This window comes from Oryx dammah, unplaced genomic scaffold, assembly GCF_014754425.2.
Source record: "Oryx dammah isolate SB20612 unplaced genomic scaffold, SCBI_Odam_1.1 HiC_scaffold_20, whole genome shotgun sequence".
Lineage (NCBI taxonomy): Eukaryota > Metazoa > Chordata > Mammalia > Artiodactyla > Bovidae > Oryx > Oryx dammah.
The window spans coordinates 48,389,715-48,397,104 of NW_024070204.1; the positions used below are offsets into that span (position 1 = coordinate 48,389,715).

At 41.9% G+C, this 7,390-nt stretch overlaps 1 pseudogene; it reads left to right on the forward strand.

Annotated features, from left to right (window-relative positions):
• Nucleotides 1-3,836: 3,836 nt before the first annotated feature.
• Nucleotides 3,837-5,172, forward strand: LOC120879394 (annotated as a pseudogene).
• Nucleotides 5,173-7,390: the final 2,218 nt, after the last annotated feature.

Sequence of the window (7,390 nt, forward strand, 5' to 3'; positions counted from 1 at the left end):
TATGGTTTTCCCAGTAGTCATGTATGGATGTGAGAGTTGCACTGTGAAGAAAGCTGAGTGCTGAAGAATTGATGCTTTTGAACTGTGATGTTAGAGAAGACTCTTGAGAGTCCCTTGGACTGCAAGGAGATCCAACCAGTACATTCTAAAGGAGTTCTGTCTTGGATGTTCATTGGAAGGACTGTGCTAAAGCTGAAACTCCAATACTTTGGGCACCTCATGTGAAGAGTTGAGTCTTTGGAAGAGATCCTGATGCTGGGAGGGATTGGGGGCAGGAGAAGGGGATGACAAAGGATGAGATGGCTGGATGGCATCACTGACTCAATGGACATGAGTTTGAGTGAACTCTTGGAGTTGGTGATGGACAGGGAGGCCTGGCGTGCTGCGATTCATGGGATCGCAAAGAGTCAGACATGACTGAGAGACTGAACTGAACTGAAAAGAGAATGAAATATTGTCATTTGCAGCAATGTGAATAGAAATACTGTATTTATCACTTATATGTGGAATCTAAAAAATAATACAGATGAATGTATATATAAAACAGAAACAGACTCGCAGAGAAAACAAACTTCTGGTTACCACAGGGAAGAGAGAGTGTGGAGGGACAAATCAGGGGTGTGGGATTAAAAGAAACAAACTACTGTATATCAAACAGATAAGCAACAAGGAATAGATAAGCACAGGGAATTATACTCATTATCTTCTAGCCCTGTGTTCAAGAATCTGCCTGCCAGTGCTGGAGACGCAGGAGACTTGGGTTCAGTTCCTGGGTCGGGAAGGTCCCCTGGAGTAGGAAATGGCAATCCACTCCAGTATAAAATTCCATGGACAGGGCAGCCTGGTGGGCTACAGTTCAAGGGTCACAAAGAGTTGGACATGATTGAGCATGCATGCACTATCTTGTAATAACATTAATGGAATATAATCTGCAAAAATATTGAATAACTATGCTATAGATGAGAAACTACACAATATTGTAAATCAACTATACTTCAATTTTTTAAAAAAGAGAATGTGGTGGGAGAAAGTCTCACATAAGAAAGAAGTGTGGAGATGCTAGTATTTAAGTGACAGGCAAGGAAGAGGCATCAGAGGAATTTAGAGGAGAGAAGCAGAAGTGAATTGGGTTGGAAGTCAAGGCAACAAAGGGAGTCCAACGTCTGACATGCCCTTAGAAGTCAAGCAGGATGTCAGAAAGAGACTGCTGAGCCTGGCTGGCAGCAAAGAAAGCCGATGTTTCACGACCTTGAGAGGTATGTTGGCCAATCTTCAGGGATTAGGGAATAAGTGAGTACCGGGAAAGCTAAAGACAGAACCTCTCTCCCTCATGCCTTGGGGAGAAGCAGGAACTCGTGGATGGGGGTTGGTCGGTGGGAAAGGCGTGGATGTGACACAGGGGTAGGTAACCCAAAACAAAATGCTGACCCAGTGGGCACCCCAAAGCTTCAAAGCAAGCTTAGAAAAGCAAGTTCCCCAAAGGCCTTAGATGATGACAAGCTTTTCTTTCTCACGAAGCTGAGGCAGCTCCTTAGATAAGGCCCCTCTCAAAACTGGTGATACTCTGACAGTCCCTCAGAGACCACAGGGAAAAGGATCCCACAATCAATTACCATCCGGGTGCTCCTCACTGGTCATGGAATTTGGCGGGTCCCTATATGCTGCGTTCCAGCTCAGGATCTCTACTCTTCAGATTCAAGTGTAATTACCACTCTGTTTATTTTATAAAAGATTAATGGTTCCCCCTCCTCATTTCTCAAGAACAAACTTTTCGTCTGTATACAGTGAGTCATTAAGTATATCAGCTCAACTGCTCTGGTTGCAAGATTACAGATATAAAATCATCTGATTTTGACAAAAAACAGCTGCAGCTTTTCTTATTCTCTTGAGTCCACCATCACATGCCGAGAGAGGCAGAGAATGTGACTGGTCAGGTCATATGATAGAGAGACACATGACCTTCACCTTCATCAGCAATCTTCCCAAGGCCCTCCAACAAGTCACCTTCTCTCAAGGACAGTTTAACTCTATTCAACTTACTCTCAAGAGCTACTCCCATGAATAAGGTGGAAAATGAAGGATGAACAGGAAGGGACATTTATGCTCAGAAAGTTTACAATCTACCAATAGTACCATAAACAAAACTCACTTAAGAACTAGGACTGATTGTGGTTGAGGTGTTGAGCAAAGAGCTTAAGAAGGCAAGCTCAGCCTTCAGGCAACACTTTCTAGAGGAGGTGGCACTGAAGCTCATCTTAAGGGCCACTGATTGTGTGTGTGTGTGTGTGTGTGTGTGTGCACGCGCACATGCATGCATGCGCATGTACACACAGACGCACTGGGGTTAATCAGAGGGAAAGCAAAACATTCCAGGAGAAGGTACTTTATTAAACAAACACATGGATGCAGAGAATTGCAGTGCATGGCTAAGGTGTGGGAAAATCAGAGTTGGAGGAGGCTTTTGGTCCAGAGATTCACAAACTTTGATGTGTATTAGATCTACCCGGGCAATATGTGACATATTCACTAGCCCAAGCCTTGCCCTTGGGTTTTACAAGCTATGCTGCTGGGACTTGAGGATGTTAATGATTAACCAGGGTCCCATTGCTCATTAATTAGCAGCTGAACTAGTTGGAGAACCTGTTTTCAGGGAAGGACAAGTTCTTTTGTTTGCTTATTTTTTGTTTTTGAAGGGACCTGAGGTGTAAGATTTATGAAGTGAGAAACAAGAGAGAAGACCAAAGGAGCAGGTTGGACTCAAAATTATGGAAAAAATGGATTAAAGTGAAAGGAAATCGGAATATTTCTATCAGCACACAGGGTTACTGAAGATTTCAGAGAGGGAAGTGACATTGTCGAAGTCATCAGAGACGTGATCTAAGAACAAAACTTAGGGTTCGCCCTGTTGACTGGAAACAGAATCGCACTGGCTTACAAATCTCGTATCCTCCTGTCAGCATGGCCCCCTACCCTTATCTGAAGCAGGTTCCTCTGGAAGCCCACAGAGGCCAGCTTTTTTTTCTCCTTACATAAATCATGAAATATCTGTGAGAAAATATCACTTCATCAAGCATCTTTCAAAACAGCTCATTAAATCCTGGGAATGCAGTCAGTGGGAGGAATGCACATTGTCATCTAGCTTCTGGCCCAGGGCAATACGTACTCATCCTCCTACCCGACCTCACCTGGACTCCCTCCATGGTAGGAAGAGTAGCCACGAGTCTATGCTTGAGAATAAAGGCAGAGTGGAGGTGGGGGACCGGAGAGTAAACCAGGAGTCGGGTCTACAGATGGTAGGCCTCTCCACAACATGATGGGCAGATGGAGAGCTAGAGGATCACAGCTGTGTTGCTCCTGGAGGTCCGGGGGCTGGGGATCTGGGCCCTATTTATGTCTACGTGGCTTATCAAGAACTGAGGGAGAAGGATGGGAAAGGTAGTGAAATTTGTACTTCTTTAGCTCAATAGTTATTTATACTGGGTAACGTGTATATCTGTGTGCTAAGTCCTGTTGGCCGTGTCTGACTCTTTGCGACACTATGGACTGTAGCCTGCCAGGCTGCTCTCTCCATGGGATTCTCCAGGCAAGAATACTGGAGTAGGTTTCCATGCCCTCCTGCAGGGGATCTTCCTGACCCAGGGATCGAACCTGCATCTTTTACAGTTCCTGCGTTGGCAGGCAGATTCTTTAGCACTAGCGCCACCTGGGAAGCCCAAACTGGGTAATACTGGCATTGGAAAGACAACTACTTGGGCTGCCAAGCAGGCCTGAGATGCTGGTAGTGGGGTTTGATGGTGATGGTCCTGACTGACAGCCTCAGGGTTCAGCCTCTCCCACTGTTCCTGCTGTCAATGCCCGGGCCTCAGTCCACTCAATGTCACAAGAGGAGGCAGAACCCAGAAGTAAAGAAATCTGGATCTCAAGGCTCATGCAAACCAACTTTAGCCAACTGCTCAGCCCTTCTGGAGCTGCAGTCAGTGAGGATGCCTCAGCCTCCCAATGTGAGCCTCCCAATGTGTCCAAACAAGATTGACAGGAAAAGCTTCCTGTTTTTATTCTGGAGATGTTCATATTCAGATAAACTCCATACCTAAAGAGTGTGCTGAAAATCTAAGCTCCAGAGATATTACTATAAGGTCAGGAGTCCATAGCTGTTCCCACGGATGTGTACACAGCCAGTTATGGAGTCACTCCCACAATGAAGCAAGGCAGCCTGATGTAACCAACACAGGACATGGAGATCATTGTAGCTCCTTCTCAGAATTCAAATACCTCTTCGAGGGATTGCAAAAAAGGCTTCCATATATTTTGATTCTGGGTGTAAAACTTGTTATGCAGCATGTAACAAGAATTGCTCTTGGAACTGGACTGCTCACAACTTTCATATATGCAAATAAAAGCATTGTAAACCAGGTTTTTCTAAGAGAAGGGTGCTCAGAGATTTAGTGTGTTTGATTACTGACAGTCTTAGCAGGATTTTCCATTCTTTCATATTGCATATTTTATTCTCAGTCACTTCATTACAGCTTAATTTTAAAAACTCCTACTATAGTCCATTAGAGTTTCTGGGAAGTACTTTGATTCGTTGGAATTACAGGCTTCATTCTGACATTCCTCTTCATGGGCTTAAAATGCCTATTTACTTAAAATGCCTTCTTTCATCATGGCTTTTAAATCCTAGAATTACTGGTATATGCTCTTAGAAGAATTGTGTCAGTATTATCAAACTTTTGTTCCCATACCAGTTTGGTTTCATTACCTTATAAGCTATGCGGAGTTTAGTAACATAATTAGATAGATTCTTGGAATATTGCTGGTTTTGTTCTACCTCATACTAAACCTTTTGGACTTTTTTTGACATCTAAGAATTTTCAGACAGGTTTTGCCAATATTTTTTACATGACCAAGTTATGGAGTGGCTACCAGCAAGAGACAGTGTTCAGATGCAGATGATATTTGTTCAATATGTCAAGATGAATTTCAAAAGCCAGTTCTTTTCATCTGTCAGCATATATTTTGTGGAGAGAAAAAACATGACCACTGTACAGAACTGTGATTTCAGACCATATAAACAAATGGAAACATGGAGTCACTTCATCACAGCTTTGAATATATGAAGTTTTAAACTTCACATTAAGGCCAAAAAATACTGATTTCATTTGGTTACAGTGACTATCGGTAAAGGCATTAGAATGGGTTTACAAGGCTAGACGGTAAGGAAAATGTTTCTAAATGGTTTTAAAGTATTACAATACGACTTAAGTGTGCAGTCCAAATTATCAAAAAATTAAATGAAAGAACTCCATATTTAAAAATATGTGTAAGTAATGTTCAACCTAATGCACATGAAACATTTATTCTTCCTAATTACTTGACAGATAGCTGCAGTGTTAAACTGTAAATGTGTTTGCTTATTAATGCTACCAAAATGATAATTGCATAACTAGAACTTACAGTTTTAGGGGAATTCAGCTACTCTTTCCTGACATCATTTTCAAAATAAAAACTATTTTTCATAATGTTTTAAGACATATTACCTGAATGTAAAATTTTCTTTATCATTTACCTTTATAATTTCCATTGAAAAAATTCTAAAATTTTAAAATAAAATTTGTTTTTAAAATGAAAGTTTAAAATTCTATATTTTACCTGTAATAATCTAAGGAAGATTATTTCATTGATAATGATATATTTTAAATATTGTAATTTTCTCTGTAGTATGATTAGCAATCTTTGAGAATAGATGACTTAAATTGCTTTTTGTTTTGTGGACATCATGCATACAATCCTACCATCAGCTTTAATGTTCAGTTCAGTTCAGTTCAGTCACTTTCGTGTCCGACTCTTTGTGACCCCATGAATCGCAGCACGCCAGGCCTCCCTGTTCATCACCAACTCCCGGAGTTCACTCAGACTCATGTCCATCGAGTCGGTGATGCCATCCAGCCATCTCATCCTCTGTCGTCCCCTTCTCCTCTCGCCCCCAATCCCTCCCAGCATCAGAGTCTTTTCCAGTGAGTCAACTCTTCACATGAGGTGGCCAAAGTACTGGAGTTTCAGCTTTAGCATCATTCCTTCCAAAGAAATCCCAGGGTTGATCTCCTTCAGCATGGACTGGTTGGATCTCCTTGCAGTCCAAGGGACTCTCAAAAGTCTTCTCTAACACCACAGTTCAAAAGCATCAATTCTTTGGCGCTCAGCCTTCTTCACAGTCCAACTCTCACACCCATACATGACTACTGGAAAAACCATCTTCCTTTTTGTATAATATCATGGACTATCCTGAAGTAGCTGAAAATAACTCACATGGATTAAAACAAAAGGCAACTATTAATACTTGACATCAATAGCTGATCAATGCATGAATCATCTGCTTCCTTGTATCTTCATCATGTGGAAAATTCCTGTGGCCTCTGTTCCATAATTTTTCTCCTTCTTTTTGTCTTCTGGGGGGTATGATATAGTTTCAACTGAAAGATTAAACAAAAATATCCTAAGTGGAAGCACTCCTTATAGAAGAAAGCTCAAGATTGTAATTAAAATTTTGGTGACGCCATTGGATGCCACAGAAACTATCACCTTCGAACAAAGATAGGGCTAAAATAATACAGAATGAGGAAACTCTTTTTGAAGAATCATCTGCACTATATATGAATCCACCTCCATTTTGTGTGAAAGGTGGAAGGTCAGAGGCCACATACTTTATCCTCACATTGTGCCAGGCATGTTATCTGGAATGTAATGAAGTAGTCTGTGTTACCTAGAATCTCTGCACAATGCAGGACACACCGCACCCAAAAGGCCAGCAGCCTCCTCAGTCTTGAAAAGCTGAATGTCACGGGCATTGCTGCTCTTGTGTTCCAGAGTTCACTGCTTAAACTATTCCAAAAACTATTTCAAAACTATCTGAATCAGCATGACAATTCAAAATATTCGTAACATCTTCACTCTTCAGATGATGAACTGAGGTTTGAAATGGGTTGCACCCATTCAAACAGGGAGGCCTGGCATGCTGCGATTCATGGGGTCGAAAAGAGTCGGACACGAAAGTGACTGAACTGAACTGAACTGAACATTAAAGCTGATGGCAGGACTTTTCCACATGGCTACTGAGGGGTGCTGCTGGCTCTAACGCCAAGAAACTGACTCTAAATTCAGCTCCTTTCCTAAAACATTGTGCTGCCTTTCAAAGCAGGCAGAGACTCAGACTGGATCTCAATACATTAGTAAATACATGCAAATGAGCTGTTGCTGTTATTATATTTCTAGCTATCTTCTAAGGAGCCCGGGTCTTTTTACACAGATGACACTTTGTTCTGTGGATCCTTGGTGGTAGGGTAGAGCTAGGAGCTAAGAGGACCTGGGTTAGTTTGGCTAATGGAGGGAACAG